We start from the raw sequence: 26,833 nt of genomic DNA, 5'->3' as shown, positions 1-26,833 counted from the left end.
ATTACTTTTATGAAATTACCTCTTCTTTTGCCATTACCCTCTGTCTGATTTTTATTTTTTATAAATAAATTATAATTCTGTTTATTTAAAAGCTCACATCAAACTTTTATTTATACACTATTTTTTTTTTTAATTCCCGTTTATTGGATACAGCTTTGAAACAATGAAACAGACGTTTTTTTATCTGGTCACTGAGTTACAAAGTTTTACATTATTTATGTTTAATGCTACTTTTTTTTTATTTATTTATTTTTCTTTCTTTCTATTTTACTCATTTAAATAGATGCAAAATGAGAACTCGGTATTTTTTTTTATTTTCGTATTGAAAGTTTTTAACGCGGTGAGAAAACTTTGTTGTTTACTCAACATTGTCGAATGTATTTTATCTCGGCATTTACTGAGTCAGCGCGTTATTATTTAATGTCAGAAAAATAAAAGATTGATGGAAAAAAATACTCTTCACACTTTTAGTTTACGGTTATATCTTACAATTCTCAAAGGTTATAAATTTAATTCGTATAATTTAATTCCCCATTCTTTATTATCTTAAGAAAAAATATATGAAGAATATTTCCCGAGGTTTATTTTGAACATAAAATACTTACGTTAGATATTTTTAAGTAACCTCTCTTTCGCTCTTATTTAGATCTTTGGGTCATATATTATCGCGGGAAAATATAAAAACTATGAAAATAAGTGGCAATCATAAAGTCTAAAGTTTCAGTGTGTCATTTGTTTATTTCGCTTGAGGGCGTTTGCTTGTGTCTCTTATCAAAACCAAAAACTATTTCACAATAAACAATATTTATTTTATAACTTTTTTTCTTAACTCTTAAACTACGAGTATTTTTATAGCTCTTTTGAATTTACACATGAGCTTTCATGAGAAAACTTTTTACTAAGAAATTATTTAACCAAAAAAAATAATATATTTTAAAATAAAAATATTTTAGTAACGGATTATGATTTTTTTTATTAGAACAAATTTTTTTTTATTCATTAAAATCCTTGACAGAAAAAAAAAATCTGCTATAAATTTAACTAGGTTACATGGGAAAGGCAACATTTTTAAAAAGATTTTTAATTTAAAAATTCATTAAGTTTTTTTAGAAATTATTTTTCTTGATTAGTGACCTGAATTTATCTGCAAACATTTAAAAAAAAATAAATATTTGTTCATAATTTAAAATAAAACGTAGAATTGATTTAAAGTTAATTGGAGTAAACAATTATTTTTATTAAAAATAATTTTTTTTTTAAATTCTAGTTGCTTATTATTTTACCTAAATATTTATTTTGTTTCAATAAATTAATAGTCCAATTAAAATGAGTATATCAAATAAAAAAAATTATTTTTTACGTAAAAGTTACTCGCGTGTATAAAATAATATTTTTTTCCATCGCCTTATAAATTAATGATTTTTTTGCATAAAAAAAGCGGAGGTATTGCCAAAATAGTTGACATAACGAAAATGAAAAATAAATAAATAAATAACGTGGTATCGTACTACGAGCACAAATAGAAGGTTGTAAATTCTTGTACAGACTTCTGGATCACAGCCAATTTATTTCTCAAATTAATGATATGATTGGATCACTTTTATTTACCCATTCATTTTTCCCTTAAACAGTTTTGTTCCGTTATTTAAATAATCATATTTATTCTCTTCCATTTAATTTATTTTTTGAAAATGAGGCTTATCAATAGTTTTTGAATTTTTTTTAGAAGTTCCAAATTTACTCTAAAATTTTGTCAAAAAGTCTTCGAACAATTCTTCATTTTTTTTACCGACAATAAATTAACATTTGACATTAAAATAAAATTCTAATTTTTTGAACCCAAGTTTTGAAAAAAAAAATCATATTTTTTTTGAACAAATCAACTTGCAGTCAAATTTTCCAGCAACGACAAAAATCCGTATTCACTTCATGTCGTCTCTATTTTTTTAAAAACGATACAAAAATTAATAATTTTCTACGGTAGCGTGGCTTCAAAATCTTTATTATTTTCCTAATAAAAAATAAGAAACCGGCAGCTACCGAAGACCCAACTTCCAGTACTTTGTGAAATAATTAAAAATTTAATTAAACTTGCGTATTAAAATAACAAATGTGTCGCAATACATCAAACATTTTGATGTTTCAACAGCTAAAGTTTACGAACACTTGTAATACAGGACTCATATCCTGTAGCTAATTAATGTATAGTTAACTATTCACCAAACGCCTCTCTCAATAAACTCACCTTCATTCACAAACTTTGTACCTCAACACTGTCTCCGTTAATTTTCATTCGTACCATTAGCTATACTGAACACAGAATAACATTTCATGTAAACTTGTATGTTATATTATTTACTAGTACTGTAAACTTTAATTGAACGTGAATCGTCACTTCTATAAATAAATATTAATTTATATGAGCAGACACATCTGCTACGTATTTACCAACCAGTACATATACTTTAGCTTAAATTAAAAATATAAATACGTGTGTGAAAATTTATAATGTTCAGGGTAATTATAAATTTACCGAAAGATTCATTACACTAGTAGTACAGGACACGGTCACTTTGTTGTTAACAGTTTTAAAGCAGATTAACATTCACCGAATTATTTGGGATTACCATCGCTAATTATTTAATTGTATATTCTGTTAATTAAAGATCACAACGTTTGTGAGTACATTACTAGTTCAATTAATTGATGGGTAATTCAATTCAACTATACGTTTTTTTTTCTTTTTTTTTCCAATTCCAGCAAAATAAATTCAATCGAAACAAATTTTTTTCTTTCATTAACTCAAAGCAGTTTAAATGATTTATTTATTTTTGTCAATCTTTATTAATTTTTTTTAATTCAATTAAAAGAAGAATTAAATTTTCAAATTTCTGTATCAATTAATTAAATAAATGTTTCATGAAAAACGATTTAAATTCGCGCGAGTTAATAATTTGTTGAGTTACATCACTCGTAAGTTCATTTTTTTTTTTTTTTTTCTTTATTATTATACAAGTAATTCTGTGTATTTTCCGCTTTATTTTTATTTTTATTCGTATCTATGTCTAGGTTCTTTCTTGTTGAGCGTGAAACTACGCGATACGGTCGCGCCTTGATTGCAAAGTTGGACTCCCGCCACATTGCCTCGAGCCCTCGGTTGCTTTCACTTCTTTTGATGCATTATGTATTATTATTATTATTATTATTATTATTTTCTATATTTATATTTATATTCTGCTCATAACGTACATTTTTTTTTTTTTTTTTTTTTTTAATGTACTTCTTTAAAGAGCATAAAATATTGTAGATCAACCGTGTATTTCAAGCTTTTGTGTTTTATTCCGCGAGCTGTCATCCGAGTAGTTGATGTCAATATAAAGTCAGACGAAACACTTTATTATATATTCTGCAGTTTATTTCAACAAAAAACACAACATTGTTTTTTTTATTATTTATGAACTCTTTCTTGTTTTTGTTAAAACTTTTTTTTGAATTTTTTATGAGTTGCAAATTTATAATTTTAATAAACTCAATGTATTTAACAGTTAAAATATTAATTTTTTCGTAGTATTTTACAGTCCAAAGCATAATTTCCCGCGGAATATTTTACGCTGCTTATTGTAGTTAACTCACACATGTTCTATTGTTTATTTAATTTTTTTTGTTTTAAATTAAAATTCAAAAGTTTGTAATTCAAAAAATTAAATTTACGTATTTCTGGTATCAATATAAAGTCATGAACTATATACATTTTCTGTATTATTTTTAATGTAAATACACTTATACATTGAGATTGAGTAAAAGGTAAAATGTCGTCCATGAATTATTCTTCAGTGAACGAGTACGTCTGGGGTAAATCGAATCTCTTGAAATCGAATTTAGTATAGCAGGTGCATAGTTCACTACCCTTTCAATATATATATGTGCACATACATATGCCAACATATAGATGTATATAAATCTATAAATAAGTATATATATACATTTGAGTAGGTAGTTTGTACTCTAAGGAGTTTGAATTTTCTAAGCTCCGAGAGTTTGTTCATGGGTAACCTCGAGATCTGGATCGGTATCATCCCCATCCCTGTTCTCGCTCTTTTCCGTTGGCCTTTATTGCTGAGAATTCGAATCAGGTGAAAAGGCAGCCGCGGCAAAAAGCAATGGAGAAAACAGATACGAGTATACATACACACTCGATGCACAGCATTAGAGTGTCACTCCAAGTGGAAATAATCCTTATACCTATATACCCTATAGACATTTGAACAAGCGAAATGGAGAGAGTTAGAGATAGAATAAAGGAATACAGGGATACAGTATAAAGGCGAGTAGCAACTCAGTATGAGATGGAACTATTATTCAGTGTTTCTGGACTACTGAGATACACTCGAATGGAAGGGAATTGTGTGTGATATGATGCCCTTTGCAATCTATACATTCACTCAAAGTTTTCTGACCCGTAAATTGTGTGTGCTGACAAGTAAAACAATTTACCGTTTGAGTTGTCACATATTCTTATATTCTATCTACACGGAAAGAAAATTATGGGAAGTTTTCCTATGCATTATGGGAATGGTTCCCATAATGGTATGGGGATAGTACCTATACTACTATAGGAATGGTTCCCATATATTATGGGAATCATTCCCATACTATTATGGGAATGGTTCCTATATTGGTATAGGAACTATTCCTATAATATTATGGGAACTATTCCCATAATGTTATGGAAACCATCCCTATAATATAATAAAATTTTTTTTTTCTCAATAGTGTAGAAATTTCCCAAAATTTGAATTTTCTTGAATGTTTTGTGCTGACAAAAAATTCTTGTTAAAAATTTTAATGTTTTTTTGCCAAATACGATTTTTTTTTTCAATTTTTGAATTTTTGTTTTTATGTTTAATAATATTTCTGTGTATTGTAGAAGTGATTACCACACTTCTTTAAATTAATTTTTTCATGATAATATGGGAACCATTCCCATAATATTATAGGAATGGTTCCTATAATAGTATAGGAACTATTCCCATAATATTATGGGAATGATTCCCATAATGGTATAGGAACCATTCCTATAATATTATGGGAATGGTTCCTATAATATTATAGAAAGTATTCCTATAAATTATAGGAATCATTCCTATAATTATAGGAACCATTCCTATAGTGTTATGGGTATCATTCCCATAATTATAGGAACTATTCCTATAATTATGGGAATCATTCCTATAATTATAGGAACCGCTCCCATAATTTATGGTCGTAATTCCTATGATGGTATAGGAAAAAATTTCACAAAATTATGGGAACCGCTGCCATAATTTTCTTTCCGTGTATTGCGTTGTAAATAAATACTTGGGTTTAGCTAAATTTTTTTTTTATGATAAATATTTTATAAAAGTTACTTGATGACACGGATATTGACAGATACCTGTCAAAAACTTGCCAAAAACACAAATTTCACATAATAAAAGATTTCAATTAATAATAATATAATTTATTTAAAGCCGTAAGATGGACGGTGGGGTCTGAAGGTTCACCTAAAGTTTACAAGTCCAATGATATTCATGCTTGTAAACTTTGATTACTTTAAATTGGTTATTTGTCAGTTTTCAATCAGTAATCTATCGGTCATCAATCAGTCATCTCGATGCAAGTCGATGGAAAGTGTCTTTCGGACACATTTCGACCAGATATTATGTACCTGAAGATTAGAACGTTTTTCGCGCAACGAAAATGAAAATAATTCGCGTAACTCGACTGCTTGAGGTGACTTAAGGGATAATTGGAGGTGGCTGCAATTTTCGGCTGACATATAAGCATCTATGCTAAATATTTTAGAAATCTAGATCCAGTAGATTTTTTACTTTTCATTTTGTTTTTTTATTTTCGTTCCGAAGAACGTTCCGATCTTCAGGTACATCAGATATTTTATTTTGTCTCTATAACACTATGAGAAATCGGGAGTGAGTACAGATTTTAACCCTTTCCCGGTTTGGAGTCTCGGTGAGAGCTGAAGGGATAAAACTAATCGCAGTTCTTACTAAGGCTGTATGTATATCGGTTCAATCGTATTAGTGCATGCATGCGCCCCTTATAATATTTTTTCTGTCCTTTCTCTACTAAATAGGCTAGCATTCTCTCACTTAAAAACGAAGGCGTACGATCCAAATTAAGAGTAGGGATTCAAAATCAACCGGAAAGGATTAATTCAATTGGCATTCACTCCGATTCGGAGTAAATTTCACTCCGAGGGGATTAAATAAATAAATAGTCATCCACTCCGCATTCACTCCAGATTTAGTCCACATTCACTCCGCAAATTTTTTACAGTATATTATTTTTATGGTTATTTATATTTTATTTAAAAGGGATTATCTTAAAAATGGTTCCACTTGCATAGAAAAATTTATTTAGTTAGCCTTTGCTCAGGCGTAAAAAAAATTTGGCTATGCATTTTTAAAAGTAATCCCACGAGCTCTTGACGACTGTTTTTCACTGGATAAATCCCTGAATTTATTCTATATAAATATATGTATATATTTTTATAGATATATATGTATACGTACGTCTGCCGACTAGATATAAAATTCCAGTGTATTCAACTCACTACCGATATGGATTATATATGACACGATATACCATATTTATGGGACATCGGGTGCTACCTTGACGCTTTACGCTCGTTAATCGATAAACTCGTTGGTGATAGATCGTTTTAGAAAAAGTCTAACAAATATATCATATTTAAAAACTAACATTTTTTATTTTTGTTACAAGTTTAAAAAACATTTTTTTTATTTAATAATTATTTTAATTAAAATTAGTCGGGTGTTTTTTTGTAGTTTGCGTTAAAAAGAGTAGAGTACAATATAAATGTGATAATTATATTTTCCTCGGAAGGTCTTTTCTTATCACTTATAACAAGATTTACAGATAATACGCGGGAAAGTTAAAAAAAAATTAATTTAAATGATATTTGAAAGAACATTTATTTGAAAAGAGTATTTTGTAAAATGTATAATGTAATATAATATAAAAGAGGCGTCGGTAGATGAAGATTTGCAAGGAGAATAGTGTAAAGTTGAATGAATGAAGGAAGTTTTAAGTAAGAGACCAAGTTTCCATTGATTCAGTTAGTCAGTATTAATACGATTTGAGTAATTAAAATTTAGTAATTCACTTGTTAAATCTTTTTGTATTAAAGTTATTTAATATTTCTTTTAAATACCATTACCGAGATTTACATCTTGAGATTTTATTGTCTGAATAATTCAAGGGCAATTACTTATTTAAACATTTATTACATAAAGTATTAGCGGTTGTCAGAAAGTATTATGATTACAGTGTAAAATACTTATAGTTTTTAAGGAGTAACATGTTCGCTTAGCACTTTTGATCCAATAGAACCTCTGTAAAATTTCCCAAGAGTAACATGCTTCATCCGCAAGCAAGATAACTGTCCCTTGAGAAAGAACTTTAAGTTCTCTTGGGTTATTTTGTATCTTCACCACTACATTGCACTGTCTATATATGTTTTACTCACTTACACTCATGCAGCTGGCAACTATCCTTGCAAAATCATCACTGGCACCATCAGCTGAACAAGAATATGGAGACGTGTTTTAGTTGCCAACTGTCTTGACGACCTCACTGTGCCCCGTGTGGACCAGTGCACTTTGTATTCATGAGAATATATATTTTTACATTTTACATTTTATTTTTATACTGCCTAATATTTTTTTTTATTTTTTTATTTATTTATTTAAATTCTTCACCACTAACTTATCGTTTTTTCAGTTAAATTATTTAATCATAAACGCGTTGCCTGAGGGTATTGTTCTTTTACGCAAAGTATAAAGCTGTTTGCTTTATTTATTATTTTTTTTATTGCTAAGAAGCTGATAAATTATGGATTTATTTTATCGAATGCGGAAAAAAGACCGAGTCGAGGTGTAGTCGAGTGTACTTACTTTGTACCGGGTACTTTAAGAAAAAGAAGGTCAGATAAAAGTGTCTTTATTATAAACCTTAGGAATAATGTATGAAAAAAAAATAATAGTCGAATAAGTGAGTGAGAATTAATTTGAATGTTTAATTGCTTATATATTAATTTGCGGTCTAGAGGCGGTCGGAAATCATAAAATTATTTAATTTTTTTAATAGGATGGATTAGTTGGTGTGAAAAATTATTTAAATTTTTAATTATACTCATTAAAAATTTGTAATTAAGTCTAGAAAAAAATTTAATATCGTAGATAAATGTCTAGCCGATGACAAAAAAATTCAGGTTAGCGAAAAGGTTTAAATTTAAATATTTTTATTATTATTGCGCTGTAAAAAGAGCGGTGTTATAAATGGACTCATTTTAACTCCGCCCGGTGTTAAAATATTACATCGGTGTAGGAGGAGTAATTCACCGGTGTTAAAAATACCGATGTTAAATCAGAATAACCGGTGTAAAAGCGGAGTAAAATCGGTGTAACCGGTGTAAAAGCGGAGTAATACCGGTGTAAAAGCTGGGTAACAGCGTCCGCTTGGAGTATTAACTTTAAAGATTATAAAACACAAAAAATGTCAGTTCTTTATGAAAATTAATAAAAAATATTATTTATTAACAAGTATAGTGATCGAGTGAGTACAAATATTCACAAAGTAAAATATTTTAACACCGGTAAAGAATATCTATATCGGCTGCGGCGTTATTTTAACACCGGTCTAGAATATTTACACCGGCAGCGGTGTTATTTTAACACCGGAGAATTTTTTTTAACACCAGTACATAATATTTACACCGGCGGCGGCGTTATTTTAACACCGGTCTAGAATATTTACACCGGCAGCGGTGTTATTTTAACACCGGAGAATTTTTTTTAATACCAGTACATAATATTTACACCGGCTGCGGCGTTATTTTAACACCGGTCTAGAATATTTACACCGGCAGCGGTGTTATTTTAACACCGGAGAATTTTTTTTAACACCAGTACATAATATTTACACCGGCTGCGGCGTTATTTTAACACCGGTCTAGAATATTTACACCGGCAGCGGTGTTATTTTAACACCGGAGAATTTTTTTTAATACCAGTACATAATATTTACACCGGCGGCGGCGTTATTTTCACACCGCTTTCGGGGGTAAATTTAACACCGATAATTTTAACACCTACACCGCTTGGACTCACCCCGGTGATTTTTTATAGTGTGGTAAATTAAAAATGAAAATGTCGAGTAAGAATTAAAATATTAAAAAATGTATAAATATTTCGACGTTGAAAGGAATTTAATATTTTTTAGCGTAACAATAAAACTTTTGTGTGAACGTGAGGGTAAAAATTATCCGCAACGTGACCAGAAGACTCATAAGAGAGTAGGTATAGAGTTGAGAATGCGGTGGTAAAGATATAATATAGCAGGAGTGGATATATATAGTTAACTTTTTTTCTTAAAGTCGCTAAGAAAAAGATATAAGGGTTGGGATATAAGGGAGTCTAGTGTATTCTCGTAGCAGAGTTCTAGCTACTACTCAGTGCATATGAATTTCACAGTGTGTACGGTACATTTTTCTTGTTCACTCGTTCATACACTTTACTTCTTTTCCTTTTGCTTACTTGTACGTTGCATCTCCACTTTTTCGCTGTTCACTCTTCACGTGTGCGTTATATAACAGTATATATACCTCAGGGGAGCCTTGAAATTGAAGTTTTCTCCGACCTCACTCATATCCACTCGTACTCGTCATTTACTGCTCTTACTCCTATTTTTTTTTTCTCATTTTCATTCGCTTCCTATACCATTACTTCTTTTTTATTTTTTAATTTTTTCTCTAGCATTTTGACGAGTTTCGCCTCTCGCGTTTCGCGCATTTTCTTCTGTCAACAAAAAATCTGAAAAAAAATAACGAGCAATAGAAAGGGAGAGAGAGAGAAAGAGAGGAAATGAGAAGTTGTTGGTTTCGAGTATTTCGAAGAGAGTAAGTCATGTAATGTGAATCCTACTGAAGCACTGTGTGAAATAGTGTCTCATGTAAAAACTTTTTTAACTACTTTTTTTTTTACAAACGTATGTGGCCAAAATAAAAGTTAAAGTGCGGAAGAATTTTAAAATTAGTTTTTATGAAACTCAAGTACTGTATTGAAATATATATTAAAAAGTATATTATAATTATACTAATGTGTGACTATGACGTGCATATATGCTTGAATAAATTATGAAATTAAATTTTACGAGTGTGAATTCAAAAGTTAATTTGTTTATGAAAAACTTGGTGGGTAACAAAAAAAGTTGAATAGAAAAAGACTGAGAAAAGGAGTGCAACTTCTATTTGAGATGAAACATTCGTGTATAATGTATGTGTGTATATATTTGTACACGGTTCTTGAAGTTAACTGTTAAGTGAATGTGGAGTATACTAGGCAGAGAGTTTGTGATGCAACTGCTCTCTCGAAATTTCGGTTAAATCGTTCTGAAAATTACTAGGAAATTCCGGTTAGCTACTACCCGGGAAGGAAATATATGAGTAGGGTGTACTTGAAATTGAGTGAGATTATTGGGCGACCCTTTACAAATATAAAATAAATAGCTGCCTTGTATTTCATTATGTTTACAAAAGTTAGTTGAGGTCAACAATTTCGAAGCTCTAGAAACTTTATCAGCTTTGAAAAAAAAAAGATTATAATCTGACAGGTAAATTTAAAAGTGTATAATCAAGTGTAGGTAGGTCAGTGTTAAAACTTTATGTCGGTAAATTTATGATATTTTTGTTAAAAAATTAACTTTGAACTTTCGTAACTATCAAATTGTTGGACAGGCTTTGTTTCCAAATTTTTTCTCTTTTATTTTAGTGAAATATTCCATGGCCTACATAGCTGTTTTATGTGTGAGCACAGAAAAATTTTTCAGACAGGAAAAATCACAAAAATGATGAAACTATTTTCCTATAGTATTTGAATAGAAAATTGAATTCACCGCGTGAGTTAGTAACAGAAATAAATTTTTTTTTTCGTTACCGTTTTTAACTAACAGAAATAGTAAAAAAATCTTGATATGAATTGACCCTAATACTCGCCTATGGATTTATACGTCACAAAAAATTATCAGAAATATTTTTTACGAGTTTAAATATTCGCATCTGTTGAAGAAATAATTTATTTAAATAAAAAAATTGAACATATATATAAATGAAATTTTTTAGTAATTAATTTTTGGACTCGTATTCTTAAATTTCAAACAATTTGCGTACAAAAGATGTGAATATTTATGAATACTTAGAAATAAATTGAAAAAAAATATCGATATTTTCATTCTGTACTTAAAAATGAAGAAACATCTTTTGTCTATTGGCCCATTATTTGAAATAAGACTCAGTTCATATATATAATTTGTACCTGTCGTCCCTCTGCCTCACCGCCACTTGATCAAAGTCAATATCAATTTGTTTCCCAGCATCTTCACTTTTTCTCAAAGTAATCTTATCAATGATAGAAATACTGCTTTTATTATACTCCATCTTCAATAAAAAATTTAATGAAGAAATTCGACGGAGAAAAAGTTCACGAACAAATTTTGCTTTCATTTTTTTTTCTAATTTAATAAAATAAATCATGAACCATTAAATCATATTACATGCTCTCCTGGTTCGTAATTTATAAAATCGAGACAATGCACTTGTCCATTTCGGTACTCAGTAACATGCCGAGCTTGCAAAAGTAAATAGAATTTTCTTCTCTTCAATTTCAATTTTCCGGGCTCACTATTTTCTAACTCACCCTATTACAGAATTTCATATAAGTAACAACAGTAGCAAATTTATTAACAACAATTATTGTTGTCCTAAATTCCCTTTCGCAGCGGAAACTTTAATTATAATTATCGATCGCAAATTATTTTTGAGTTTTAAAGTGAAATCCCGGGTCAAAAAATTAGATCTGTTTTAAAATAAATGATAAATTCAAATATTTTTTCTTTAATTCAAGTTTATAAATCGTATTTATTTAATATAGGAATTTAATCTGTTTTTGTCCGTACTAGTCATTATTCAGGCCAATGTCAGACTTATTTTTGTATGATATTAAGTCTGTTTTGAATCGGGTTTAGACTAAAAACAGACTTTTTATTATAATTATTGGTCTGTGTTCAATTGTTTTTAAGGACAAAAACAGGACTTTTTATAAATATAAGTAATAATAATAATAATCTAGATTTATTAATTTATTTTAATTTTCTTGATATTTGAAACATGCTAATGCGCTTCCGTAATGCACAAGAATTTTGATGTTTTCTATTGCCAAAATATTATCGATTTTATCCAGTAAATAAGAAAAATTTCTTGACATTTTAAGAGTTATTTTATCACTTTTATTCAATGCTATAAATATTCAGTCAAGACAACTAAAAATTAAGCTGTCAAACTTTCATTAACTGCCGACATTTTTATACAAAAGATACTAAATAAATAGTAAACAAAATATAATCAATTCTGTAACTTAATTTTTTTTTTTATAAATATTGCCCATAAATGAAAATTTTATGAGTCCATGATTTAATCTAGTTTTGTCCTTGTAAATTTTCAGAGCTAAAATTTTTTAAAGTTTAAGAATTAATCTAGTTTGGTCTGCCCGTACCGCAATTGTTTTTTAAAACACCAGGTTGAAAACAGCTTAAAATTTTTGTAAAAGATCAAAAACAATTTTTCGGTCCAGGTAGATCAAAAACAGATTAAAATTTTTATAGAAGTTCAATAACAGACCAAGTAGTCCAAATACAGTCCAGTTAGACTAAAATCAGATCAAATTTTTCGACCCGGGATATTTTTTTTAAACTTTTAAGTAAATAAATATTTGAGAGGATTTCGAAGTGAGTGATGATGTGAATTATTCAGCCGATTAACCGTAGCATCTTGGCACATTTCTCTTGGGCATGATTCATTAATTTTCCATTTAGTCAATTGACGTGAACCAGCCAGCAGCAATAGTGGGGTTGAGGTGTCCTCCGATTAATGGTTAGTCGATGCAATTTAGAGGTAGTGTAGCTCTAAGACGGTCTTTGAATCGCATCACAGAATGGAAGTGAAGCTTCAAAGTTACCCACAAGGGAATAGTGCTTTGCTATCATCGTGTACCCATATCTATATCTATATCTATATATATATATGTATGAACAAGAGATCCCTTTATTCCCATAGTCACCTTTACTACCTTCCTCTCGTCTCTTATACAGAGTCCGCGCCTGTGATTTATAGTTGAGTCGCTCGCGAATCTCTAGACATAACGTTCGCTCTGTCCATTAAATCAACGTATGTCTGGATGAACTAGAGGCGGAGAGACCGGGAGGAAGCAAAAGAGACTAGTCAGAGACCAAGAGAGCGGAACTCATTGCGCCTCGGACCCATTGTCCCTAGAATAATGTTTGTGTAAATTCGAGAATACGTGATGCTGCTCTGATACATGATACCACCAGAGAATTGTCGACTGACAGGAAAAAAATTTAATAAAAAAAAATTTGTTTAACTAAATAAATTAAAAAACGTATCTACAATTTATACAGTCTGCAGTGTTTCCTGTTCGTAATTTATTCTATTTAATTACTTGCTGCTGATGTGGATTAAGAGTATTTTGGGAATCCAGACAAAAAAAAAAATTTAATTTATTTGAGGATTTCTCTTTTATTATTTTTTTAAATGTTTATCTTATAAGTCAGAGTTATAGGGGAGGGTGGGGCAGAGCGGCCCCCCTGAAATTTTGATCAAAAAAATTTTTTTTTTTCGACTAATTACTATAAATCCGAATATGTTTGCGCATTTTTACCCCTACGCATGACATTTGGGGCAAAATGGACAAGCCCAAAATTTTGAAAAAGTGATTTTTTCATATTTTTATCAAATTAGAAAAAAATTGTTATAATTCCACATTTCTAGCCCTACGCATAACACCTGGGGCAAAATGAACCAGCCGAAACTTCCGAAAAAATTATTTTTTAATATTTTTCGGCCGTTTCTCCATGTAAGAGGCAAATTTGGTCACTAAAAATTTATAAAAATTAAATTTTTTTTTTAGTTGATAAATTTTTGAAAGAAAGTAAAACTATAGAATTGTTTTTTTTTTTTATTAAATAACAATTAGTGATTGAGATAATCGAGAGTGAACGATTTATTACACCTTAAAAAATTTTTTTCGAGTAATATAAAACCAAAAATAGTTGTCAAGAGAAAGAAATACATTCTACACAGAAAAAAAAGTTATCTTGAGTCAAGAAAATATTTTTGAAGACAAACGTTTTCGGGAACCAAGTTAAGATTTTCTTGAGCCAAGAGAATTTGTCTTGGTTAAAAAAAATTCATCTTGGTCTGAGAAGGTTTCTACTTTATCTGAGAAAATTTAGGTCTCCAAAAAAGATTTCTTGAATCAAGAATATTTACCTTCAGTCAAGAATTTTTTTTTTCTGTGTAAATGATGAAAACAATCTAAAAAAAAAAAACGAAAAAAAAAATTATTTATCATTTTTTGGAGGGGAGCCGCTCTGTCCCACAAAAAAAATTTTTTTTTCAGAATTTCGGCAAAATGTCCATAAATTTGTTCGAAATAGGACAAAAGTAAAGTGATCTTATGGTTGAAAGCCACAAAAAATAATAATTGGCTTAGGGGGGCCGCTCTGCCCCACCCTCCCCTACTTTTCTTTTACTTGTCCAAATAAAAATCAATTTTTCATTGCCATTAAAAACAAAAAAACTTTTTTTTTTATGGCTATTAAATAAAACTTCCCTCGATAATATTTAATTTACAAACTCAAATTAAAAAATAATAAGTGCACTAAAACTAATTCAAATTATGTTTCCCCACTGGCAAGACGTAATTGTAAATACGTACAGCGTAGGATAATAAATTATTTGTATGAGTTAATAAAGACGTTACGTAAACATTGACGGTATCAAAGGACAATGGGTATTTTAGCCACTAACTTCATTTATGGTTAATCCACATGAGATTATGCACACACATGTGTATATACGAGTTCATACTTTCACAGATATGTAGCTTTCTGGCTGGCGGATACAGCTACTAGCAAGGAACCTCGTGTGAATATTAGGCAAGTAAATATAGCGTAAGTAAAATGGTTGGGATCGCGTACGATGCCGTTGAGAAATATCACTGGGGGTTTGTGTAAAGTAACTACAGTAGTTTAACACAGTAGTAGCAATGAGACAGTTTGTTGTATTGAGAGAAAGAGAGACGATATCCATCTAGCTAGTTTACTTCCAAGGTACTGTTGTTTGATGTCGCAGGATTACCGGGACACACAAGGCTGGTTACACACGTTGTTATATACTAGTACAGCAATAGTAGTCAACTTCTCTGGTTACATGGCGACACAGAAGCTCCACTATGCTCTAACAAGTAATCGTGGGAATCTATTTAGATTGGACAGTTGTTAATGTTGTGCTACTTTCATTACATTGTTCTTCATTACATTCTAACAATAAAAATATCTTTTTGTGAGAAGGAGGGAGGGAAGGGTCTTTTCAAAATTTTAAGGGAAACAAAATTATAGCGAAGTGGGTTCACTTAAATCTCGTTGGATGGAGAGCGATAATGATATCGTGTAGTGGAGGGGAGAAGTAAAAGTTTTTGTTTTAAAAATTTATCTTACGCACCTACACACAAAAAAAAATTCTCGACTGAAGGTAAATATTTTTGATTAAAGAAAATTTTTTTAGAGACCTAAATTTTCTCAGATAAAGTGGAAATCTTCTCCAACCAAGACGAATCCTCTTGGCTCAAGAAAATCTTGACTTGGTTCCCGAAAACGTTTGTCTTCTAAAATATTTTCTTGACTCAAGATATCTGTTTTTTGCTGTGTAGAGAGGGAAGTTCACCCTTGGAATGAAATTTACTCTGAATCGGAGTGAATGCGGATTGAAATAAAATCCAGATCACTCGGAAATCACTCCGCTGAAAAGACAAACTTCCTATTGGTTCTGTACGTGGAGTGATTTTTTTTAAAAACTTCGAAGCTCTGAGTGACGGATGAGCGAATTCGAATTTAGATAAAATCTGTAATCACTCCGAATTAACTCGCGATTTTTTATAGCGTAGTTCATTTGTAACCCGCGTAAAAGTCAATGAGCCGAAGCCAAAAGTGACAAAAACGCGGATTGTGATACTCTATGGTATACTATATAATTTTTGAGTATACGAGACAAAAATGAAAATAATTAAATTGAAAATTTCGGCTTACAATAAAAGCAGATTTACTGATTTTTTAAATAACAGAAATACTTGAGTTTAAAAAATAATCATAACAAAATATTTATTCGAATAATGAAAATTATTTGAGTCTAACAAAAAATGACAAAGAGTCACTCGAGTAAATTTAATTTGAGTTTTATCAAAGTTGTTTTCTCACAGTATGATGAAATTATTTAATAAAAAGAGTGGAACAGAAAAACTGTAGATTAAAAAAAGAGCACAAAGAAAAATGAAGATAAATAAAAAAACGGGATTTACTCGGCATGAAAATAGTTGTTCTGTTGAAAAACGCCTGAAGGTCTTCCCCCTCGACTTTGTATAACGATTAACTTTAAAGTCCCGCCGTGAAAGCGAGAAATTAAATGTTCAAACTCTTGAATTGGTCTCGATTTTGTTCCAAGACTTTGTTAGGTACAAAGCTCTACTTTAATACTGCAGTCGTTATTACTATTGGTACTGCCACTGAGTATTAGAGGTGGCTGAGAAAATTGACGAGCTGTGAGAGTTTGTTCATTTTACGGCTTCAGTAAACAAGATTCTCAATTAAAAAAAATAATATAAACTCAATTTTAAAACTAATATATACCTCTTAAATTGACACAACTCTCTCTTTAAAACAAAATAATACTTTTTTTTGTTAATCAGGAACTGTATCAACTGTAATACGATTGGAAATTGTAATTTTAATAGTAATAATAATAAATACTACCGGTCGTCTTTAAATCGAATCGAAAAATAATATTGAACTTATAATTAGAGCCAACTCTACTCAATTAACTCTTGATTAAAAGATTTAATTGAATGAAAAATGCAATCAAATTATAATCTAGAATATCTCCGTATCGACGGACAAATCAATTTAAATGTATACTCGTAAAATTAGTTTACAATGAAAAAAAAAATTAAATAATAATTATCTGCGAGTACTGAGTTGGATAACACGAAGGAGGTAACTAAATAATGATGATAATATTTACACGTGATGTATAATGCTGTCGTATAAAATCTAATTTTCTATAGATAAAGAGTGGTATAGAGATAGCGATGGGTCAGACATGATTATTGATACTCCCCGGGCGTTAATTATCGACGGACGTTTCAAATTAGTGCTGCGGCTAAACTAAATTTTCGTGTTGCGGGATTATCGTTTTATTATTTAAAATACTCAAAATTTAGTGGAATTAGATTGCGAGCGATATGATTCAAGCCATTAAAAAAAAATTGGTCTATCGGTTAACCCTGCGGGCCAGCCCTAAAACTTCCCGCTGTTTTCGAGCTCCTTCACGGAAAAAAATTAATCGTGAATGCAACATGATGCAGTCTTGGTAAATAAACATGATGAAATCATGTTGCATTCACATGATTTGTCATGTTTCGGCTACATGATAATCATGTTGCGGTAACATGAGAAAATCATGTTGCATTCACATGATTTGTCATGTTTCGGCTACATGATAATCATGTTCCGGTAACATGAGAAAATCATGTGGCATTCACATGATAATCATGTTTCGGCTACATGATAATCATGTTGCGGTAACATGAGAAAATCATGTTGCATTCACATGATCTGTCATATTTCGGCTACATGATAATCATGTTGCTGCCACATATTGTCATGTAGCCGAAACATGACAAATCATGTTGTATTCACATGATTTTCTCATGTTACCGTAACATGATTATCATGTAGCCGAAACATGATTATCATGTGAATGCCACATGATTTTCTCATGTTACCGGAACATGATTATCATGTAGCCGAAACATGCCAAATCATGTGAATGCAACATGATTTTCTCATGTTACCGCAACATGATTATCATGTAGCCGAAACATGACAAATCATGTGAATGCAACATGATTTCATCATGTTTATTTACCAAGACTGCATCATGTTGCATTCACGATTAATTTTTTTCCGTGTTGAGCACCAATGTTCACCCATGTTACCCCATGTTCACCAATGTTCCCCCATGTTCCCCCATGTTCCCCATGTTCACCATGTTCACCAATGTTCACCAATGTTCACCCATTCTCGAATGGTTTTGAACTCGAAAGTAAAATTTTCCGCCGGATTTTTTTGGTTTCTTCCACTAGAGGACATCATAATAAACAAGAAAATCTGTCTATCGGTTGACCCTTCGGGCCAGCCCCAATACTTCCCGCTGTTTTCGAGCTTCTTGAGCTCGAAAACTGTCGTGAATACATTTTCGAGCTCTTCGAGCTTTGTATGCCGTTTTTTTCGAAAAAAATAGTTTTTTACTTGAGGCGGTTGAGGTCGCAATCGACGCGTTTTATCAAGTCCTCAAGCTGATCAAATTTTGAATTCGATTTATCGAGTCGATTTTGAGATATTTCAAAAAAAATAAATTTTTTTTAATTCTTCCGACAACGGTTTCTCTTGAACGAATGAACCGATTTTGATGGTTGAGGTGGCATTCGACTCATGAAGCTCTAGAGCTCAGTCGATTTTGGAATCATTCCATCGAGCACATTAAAAGAATATCTCTGAACGAGCCCTACTGATCAAGCTCAATTTTTCACAGCTTCAAGATATCGATAAGCCGCGTTGAATGACACCTTAAAGTTCAAAATCGGTTTATCCGTTCAAAAGATACAGGTATTTACATACGTACGTACATACATGCATACACTCAGACATCATCTTGAAATTAGTCAGGATAGCTTCCTAGGACCTCAAAACGTCGACATCTGATGAAAATTTGATTTTCGTAAATCGGACCGAGACCAATAACTTCCCGAATTTTTGAAAATTGACAATTTTTTAGCGGGAAATTATAAACATTTTTTATAATAATTGATTTAATTTAATTATTAATCTCTTTTTCAATTATTTATCTCTCGGTTTTATTAAAAATAAATTATTTGGGGATATACTTAATCCATTTATGAATTTATTTTTATTAAAGTTTAATATGCATGAAAATAATTTAAATTAAATTTTATATTTTATTTAAAATTTATTATGCTTTAAAAACATTTAATTAATATTTATTTATATCTATTATATTATATCTTAATATTCTCTCGTATCTAGTATCCCGTTAATTAGCGTAAACTCATGTCAGTCGTGATCAAAAGACTGGAGCAGTAATGATTACTAGGCGCATGCTTCTCGTAAAAAGCTTTTGCTCTTACTCATTGCTGTTTACTTGCAGTAAATCTTCTATCAACTACAAAAAAAAAAAGTAAATAAACACTACTTTAATAAAAAAAAAAATTACAAACAAAAAAACGATAGCTGCTTTTACATTAATTAGGCATTTTTAATCAACTAGTTAATTGTAAAAAATAACATAATTGTTTTTATACGACAGTATAATTATTTAATTAAATTCTTCAAATACTTGATCTAAAATTTTTTAAATTCGTAACTTTATGAATTAAATTTTCTTTGACATTATTAGAAAATTTGTCTCACATTAATAGCACTGGCATTCTTTAATTACCTTACACTGAAGATTTTTCATTATCGCAATTATTTTAGACTTTGCTTAATTTAAAAAATTTTTTTAATCCCTCGACCCAAATAAACTATTAAAAAAAAATCAACCCTCTCAAGCCGTAGCAATTTTTCCAATAGATGGAAGTAGATAGAAGACTGTATATTTATCAAAAATTTTATTATCAGTCTGATTGACAAATATATATGTGAAATTAAAACCCCTTTGGTTCGGCTTACAGCAAATACGGTTTTAATATCACTTGCAGTTTACACGACTTACTCTGAATCCTGTAATGATTCAATTTTTTTGATAAAAGAAAAAACTACTTCTGTAATTAAATAAATATTGTGTGTACTCAGCCCAGTTTTTTTTTTGGTAATAGAGATAAATTTATTTTTGAAGGGTGGCTTTGTAATTTTATTATTAAAAGAAAATTTTGAAAAATTTTTGCAAGGAGTATTTTCTTGCAAAGAAGGGAAGGAAACCGCAAAGGGGAAATTCTGGATTAAAAAATTAGGGCTTTTAAATTTTTGTATCTCAGTTTTAAAATTATAATTGAGGTAAAAAAGTTATGATGGATTTGAGCCGTAGGATCATTGCATTGTAAATAATTGGGAGTGAATTCGGACTTAATTTCAATTCGAATTCACTCCGTCACGTAAAGTTCTGGAGTTAAAAAAAAATAGTAGTCCGCATATGGAGTGAATAGGGAGTTTTTTTTCAGCGAAGTGAAGTTAAATTTATGTGTACCTGAAGATTCGAACGTTTTTCGCGAAACAAAAATAAAAAAACTAAATAAAAAATCTACTGGATCTAGATTTCCGAAATGTTTCGCATGGCTGATAAAATGTCAGCCGGAAATTGCAGTTACCCCAAATTACCTCTTAAGTCACCTTTAAGCAGTAAAATTACATAAATTTTTTAAATTTTCGTGGCGCGAAAAACGTTCCGATCTTCAGGTACATAATTTTATTGCAATCCGCATCCACTTTGATCCGGAATTCTAATGTTCAAATAAACTCCCCTCCGGAGTGAATTTCACTCCGGATTTACTCCACGTTCGCTCTGCATATTTTCTACAGGGTAAAAAAATTCACTTATAAATTTCAATTTATAATTTCAAATAAAAAATATTTAAACAAAATATATCATGGATATTAATTTTCTTTAAGATATTTTCCAATAAATGGTAATAAATTACTCGGATTTCATAAGTTCTGTTAAATTTAATAATGCTTTTGCTGCGAACGCTGCAGCTAAGCTTTAAGACAGCGAGAAGTTCTGAAGTTGAAGCTCAAGATTTGCTTATTATCGTATTTTAAATTAATAACTTTTTTTTTGTTCAACAGGTGAATCATGAGCTTGCATTTTCTTCGATGAAATTAAAACCGTTCGAAGCCATTGGTGAGTTTTTAAAAAACTTTTCATAAATAAAAAATAAATAGGTAACAGAAAATATATTTAAAAATAAAATAACAAAATGTTATTCTCTTGATCCCATAATATATACAATTATATATTTATAAAATATTTTTAAATATTTAAATCCCCGAGAGCTTACTAAAAGTTATGTTGCATGAACTCAGTATTCAGAACGACAGCAAAGTTGACACTCGATATCTGATAAAAAATTCTAAGAAATCCCTCAGCAGATCCATATAAACTACGCGAGTACATACGAGTGAGTCTCATGTGACAATACAAATGCGTTTTTCTATTCCCAAGTGTCCGCACGATTCACATCGATTTAAACTGCAAAAAAAAATAAAAAAAAAAACACGATAAAGACAAAGACAATCCCCGAAGTAAGGAGTAAAAAGCTTCTTCAAGCTTTTCGGTTATTTTTTTTTTATTTAAACCCTTGTATTTTTCATTCGTACTGAGTCATTGCTCATGTTTTACGCAAGGGCAACTTGCAGAGTGTAAAATTCAACCGGGTTTAAAGAATAGAACGACAACGTGGATTGACATGGTCGTAGTAAGTCGAGTATAAGGCAGACACAAGACACAAAACACTAACCGAGTTTTGTAGGATATATATATAGATATATATGGGCAGCAAAGTGAAACTCAGTCCTATCACTTTCCTTCTAAGTACACCCGTCATACATTTTCACCGGCTCATGTTTCTCTAAAAGTCCGTAAAACGTCTACAGGACGTCGGCATTAGCATTTCGATGTGACCACTCGACTGATACGTGGAATTCTCTCAACCGAGAAGCATAAACTCTTCCTCTCTGTACTTTTCGCGGTACACGTCAACGCACATTATTCTGCAGACCCACACCTCAGCGCGCACTCCATCATCATCTATTGTTCTACTTGTTTCAACCGTTACATTTCAATGAGTTGAGTTTGCTGCTGCTGCTACTATTATACTGTTACCCATGTCACTAGTTTATTTTATTTACCATTTAATTTATGCACATAACTTAATTTTTTAAATTATGTCACTCTCGAAACTTCAATTACCGTATAATTTTCATGAAACGGAAAAAATTTAACTGTTTCATTTTATTGTTGAAACTTTTAAAATATGGAAAAAATTTTAATTAACAGGAATTATTTATTTTTAAAAGTGAGTTATTGATAATGTGGAATTTTTAATAAATTCGATTTAATAACACGGGTTCGTTATTATGAAAATAAATTTTCAACTTCATTGATTATTCCATTATTGCAATGTAATTTAATTAATCATTGAACTGTAATGATGTTCCAACCATGGTCTGCATAAATTTTATTTTTTTTTTGTCAAAATTATAAATTGGGTATAAAATTTTTATGATTAATCTGATCAATAAAAAATCATTAGAGACGCTTACAAAAATTTTCCTTTGATTTTTGAAAAAGACTCAAAATATTTCGAAAATAATTTAGCATCAATTAGTAATCAAATTCATACATTGTAAAAAATCGGGAGTGAATTCCAAGTGATTTCAGATTTTATTTAAATTCGAATTCAATGTGAGTTCCGGAGTTTTAGAAAAAATCACCCCGAATACGAAATTAATACGGAGTTGGTTTCTCCAGCATTCACTCCGATTTTGAGTTTCAATATTAAAATAAACTCCCCTTTGGAGTGAATTTTTCTCCAAAGCGATTAAATGAATCCGCGTTCACTTCGCAAATCTTTTACAGTGCATTCAAAAATATTTTTGCATTGAAAAAGTCTTAAAAATGAGACTCAATATTGATAAAAAAAAAATTACTTTACTTACAATTAAAATGAAACTAAATACTCAAATAATTATTAAGAGCTATTGTATAGGGGAAGAGGGGGAAGGGGGTACCCCCAAAATTTGATAAAAAAAAATTTTATATTTTAAATGGTTTTTAAACATTCCAAAATCACTTCTGTAAATATAATTAAGCGTTACTTTGAATTTTTTTTGGTAAACTTTTTCAAAAATCAATTGTCAGTTGAAAAATATTAATGACGTTTGTTTTATGATAAAAACTATTAAAAATTTTTTTTCTTCCTTTGGATCCAATAAACATGCAAAATATAATTTTTCTTCATGTAAATTACTTACAAAAAAATTCAACTTAATCAAATTCGTTTAAAATCCAGAAATTTTTTTTGGGGGGTACCCCACTTTGCCCGCAGAAATGAAAAATTTTTTTTTTCAACGGTAACTGAAAATTTCTTCTATTTACTTTGAATATCATTAAAAAAAAAAGATTTCGCGTATTTGAGTCCTCGAAAACTTGGTATTTCCTTAAGTATCCCCTTTTGCTCCTCTCTCCCCTATATCAAAGCCTTCAACTTAGAATCTGTCTTTGAAGAAGCATCGTAAGATGAAACAGGAAGTGTGTTAAAGTTTCAGTGTGCAGTGTAAAGCAAGGTCACTGTTATTTGATAGATAGTGAAGGGTTGTAAACGAGGTTGAGTATGCATCTTTAACACATTACAGGTTGCCTCATTGAATTATCCGTTCCCGATCGACTATTAACTGCGCCAGTTATTGCTAGGGCGTGGTCGGTGAGTGGCGCGCGTGGTTCACCTCAACCGAGAATACATACTCTTCTCTTTGTCTGACTTGATCTCTCCAACATGTCCCCCCTCCCCCGCTCGCGCAATACACTATATAACACTACACATGCACCAGCGTACAGGGGCATAGCTTCTGGGTTTCCACTCCCGCGCGACCTCAAAACCCTCTGGCCTTTAATCGAATTCATTATTAACTTGTATCCCTACGCTCCTAGAATTACTGCTTCATTGTAGGTTACAGGTAATTTTACGCAACTCACGATCCCTTAAGTTAATTTTGTTACTAACATTTAATTATTATTTCATTATATCACTCAGTCAACTGTACCGGGTTATATTATTATAATAATGCTTTTAAATCTATTACTCATATAATAATTATCTCGAAATAATTATTTATCATTAACTATAATTTCATTTTTATCAAAGATTTTAGTAATTCATTAATTTAATTTTTATTATTTTTTTTAATTAAAAAAAAAATTATTCTATAAAATTATGACAATGAGATGGATAGTAGGTAATTATCTACGGTGAGAATAAAACCAATGATAATCCGTTCAATCGTCAGCTGCCACGTACAATGTACCCGCACAATCGAATTATTGGAGCAAATAATTTGCCGAGTACATTCACAAGTGACACACTCTATTCATCCTTTCTCATCGCCATTATACCTTTATTATTCTATCTTTATCTCTTTATATATATATACATACATACGCACACATACATTTCTATAGAGAAATAAAAATTATAAAACAGCGCATAATATTTAATCATGAGAGTGTATGGTCAATAAATCATGAAAAATAACCATGGGCAATCAATTTAAATAATCATGTCGCTTGAAATAGCGACAAATATATTTTTTTCGGTTAAATTAATGTTTGAGCATGACCCTCATTTTTTCCCGGGTTCCGGTACGGTGCTGGTACCTCTAACTTGCCTGGCATTTCGTCAAGTAGTCACTTGAGAAGATGGATTACTGCTGGCTGACCGATAACCTAAGCCGAACATGTTTTATCTTGATGTCATTTTATGGCTTTTTTTACTCAAATCTCATTTATATTTATTTCTGAAAAAATCCAAATTTTTTGCCGCATAAAAAGTTATACATTTATCATTTTTCACATAAGGGTTTTTTAAACTTTTTCTGTAAATATTTTTTTTTAATTTATTACACTCAAATATGTACTCGATCACTCCATGTAGGGAAGGGGGGGGGGGGGGGCAGAGTGGACCCCTTAAGGAAAATAATTATAATGTCATTAATTTTTTTTACGCGTTTACTTCTTTTTAGACCCTTGATACTTATTTTCACTTCATTATGCTGCGGCCATCAAAATTGAAAAATTCAAAATTACGGGCAAAGTGGGACCTCCAAAAAATTTCGGATTTGATATTTTTTATTCTTTACACTTTGCCTCCATATTTTTTGAAGTTTGAAAATTTTAAGGGCCCACTTTGCCCCCTCCTCCCCTATATGTATATCTATATTTAATAAAATTTAGTAAATATATATATACAAATATATGAGTGATCGGGTACTGGGTCACTTACCTTACTGTCGTAATATTAATGTACACAGAAAAATAAAAATTCTTGACTGAAGGTAAATATTCTTGATTCAAGAAAATTTTTTTGGAGACCTAAATTTTCTCAGATAAAGTTGAAATCTTCTCCGACCAAGACGAATTTTTTTTAACCAAGACGAATTCTCTTGGCTCAAGAAAATCTTGACTTGGTTCCCGAAAACGTTTGTCTTCAAAAATATTTTCTTGACTCAAGATAACTTTTTTTTCTGTGTACTTGAAGATCGTAACGTTTGTCGTCGACCGAAAATAAAAATTGGGAAGTAAAAAATGTAATCGATTATTTTTTTGAGACAAGTAAAAATTTTATTGGGTTGAGTAAAAATTTTTCGCGCCAAGAAATCCATTTTTTCTGTATGTAGATGCTGGTATAAATGCCACCCCCTCCAGAACGTAAGCAGTCGAATTACATAAATTTTTTTAATTTTCATTGCGTCAAAAACGTTCCGCACTTCAGGTACATTAATATTAATCCATTTGAAATTTAAAAAAATTTCAAATATCCACTGTTGGTATCAACATAATTGAATTATACGTAGCCATTGATATAGTTTCTCATCAAGTCATACAAGTTGTAGTCTAGCAAATAGCATCCTGAGTTTACTAAAGTACATGAGTAAGAGGAAGGCACTTTCCGTTACACGCAAGATTGGCAAGTTGTAATTGTCACATTGAATCCAGCATCTGCCCAACAAAGACATGGCCAAGTAGCATTCAACCTCGTCTCTCTCTCTCCCTCTTTCTCTGGTTCCCCAATCTCAATATACAACATCTATATATATATATACATCAACCTGACAGCGAATCGATTTCGCGAACCGGGATTGCAGTATCTACTATGCGGCCAACTGCATATAACTATCAGCTCAATGTATGTACATATATATCTTCTTAGCTCACTATATTCGGTAGAGACTGAAATTAAACTAACATCTTCGCTCTGTGTCTCATCCTCTTCCTTGTGAAACATTAACTGATTAATCGAATACAATTTACGACTCTGTCACTTGTCTGACTATTTGTAAATGCACTCTACTAGTTAGCTAACCATCCGTCAATGCGATAGATAACATTTGAGTGATAAAATGTAATTAATGAAACTAAAAAAATTTTAATAGTCGGGATATACTTTAAGATGCAATATTGCCGCGGAGGTAGACATTTAAGTTCAATATACATGTATATAGATATATATCAAGTTATTGTACCTAGACGAGTCTCGAACAATCGGTTCGTTTCAATAAAATCCAGCTCCAAAGATTATTGCTACGAATTTCACTGGATACGAGAGGGATAAAGAAAGAGCGAGAGTGAGCTGGGGGGCAAAAGTATATATATATAGAAGTGTGTGTTGGAAAGTGAGAAAAATATAAAGAGAGAAAAGTATAGGAAGTATAAGGGCAATATATTGCACGTGTCAGGAAATTCGTTTCTTATCCACGGGTAAATCGTTTGTGCAAGCACAAGTTCTATATACGATGCTGGGAAAAACTCGATATTTGGCAACCGAATTTTCGACGG

The 26,833-nt window shown here is 30.8% G+C and overlaps 1 protein-coding gene across 5 annotated transcripts in view; it reads left to right on the top strand.

The window, feature by feature from the left end:
- Positions 1–26,833, top strand: part of LOC130666864 (uncharacterized) — a 163,852-nt gene that overhangs the window by 13,561 nt on the left and 123,458 nt on the right. For all 5 annotated transcript variants that reach the window (XM_057468182.1, XM_057468184.1, XM_057468179.1 and 2 more), the window contains exon 2: positions 21,070–21,124. The gene's annotated coding sequence lies outside the window, so the exon portion shown is untranslated. The remainder of the gene's footprint in view (positions 1–21,069; positions 21,125–26,833) is intronic.

This window comes from Microplitis mediator, chromosome 4 (genome assembly GCF_029852145.1).
Source record: "Microplitis mediator isolate UGA2020A chromosome 4, iyMicMedi2.1, whole genome shotgun sequence".
In the NCBI taxonomy this organism is placed as follows: domain Eukaryota; kingdom Metazoa; phylum Arthropoda; class Insecta; order Hymenoptera; family Braconidae; genus Microplitis; species Microplitis mediator.
Note: the sequence above shows the minus strand (reverse complement) of the source record. Positions and strands in the feature narration are given on the sequence as shown.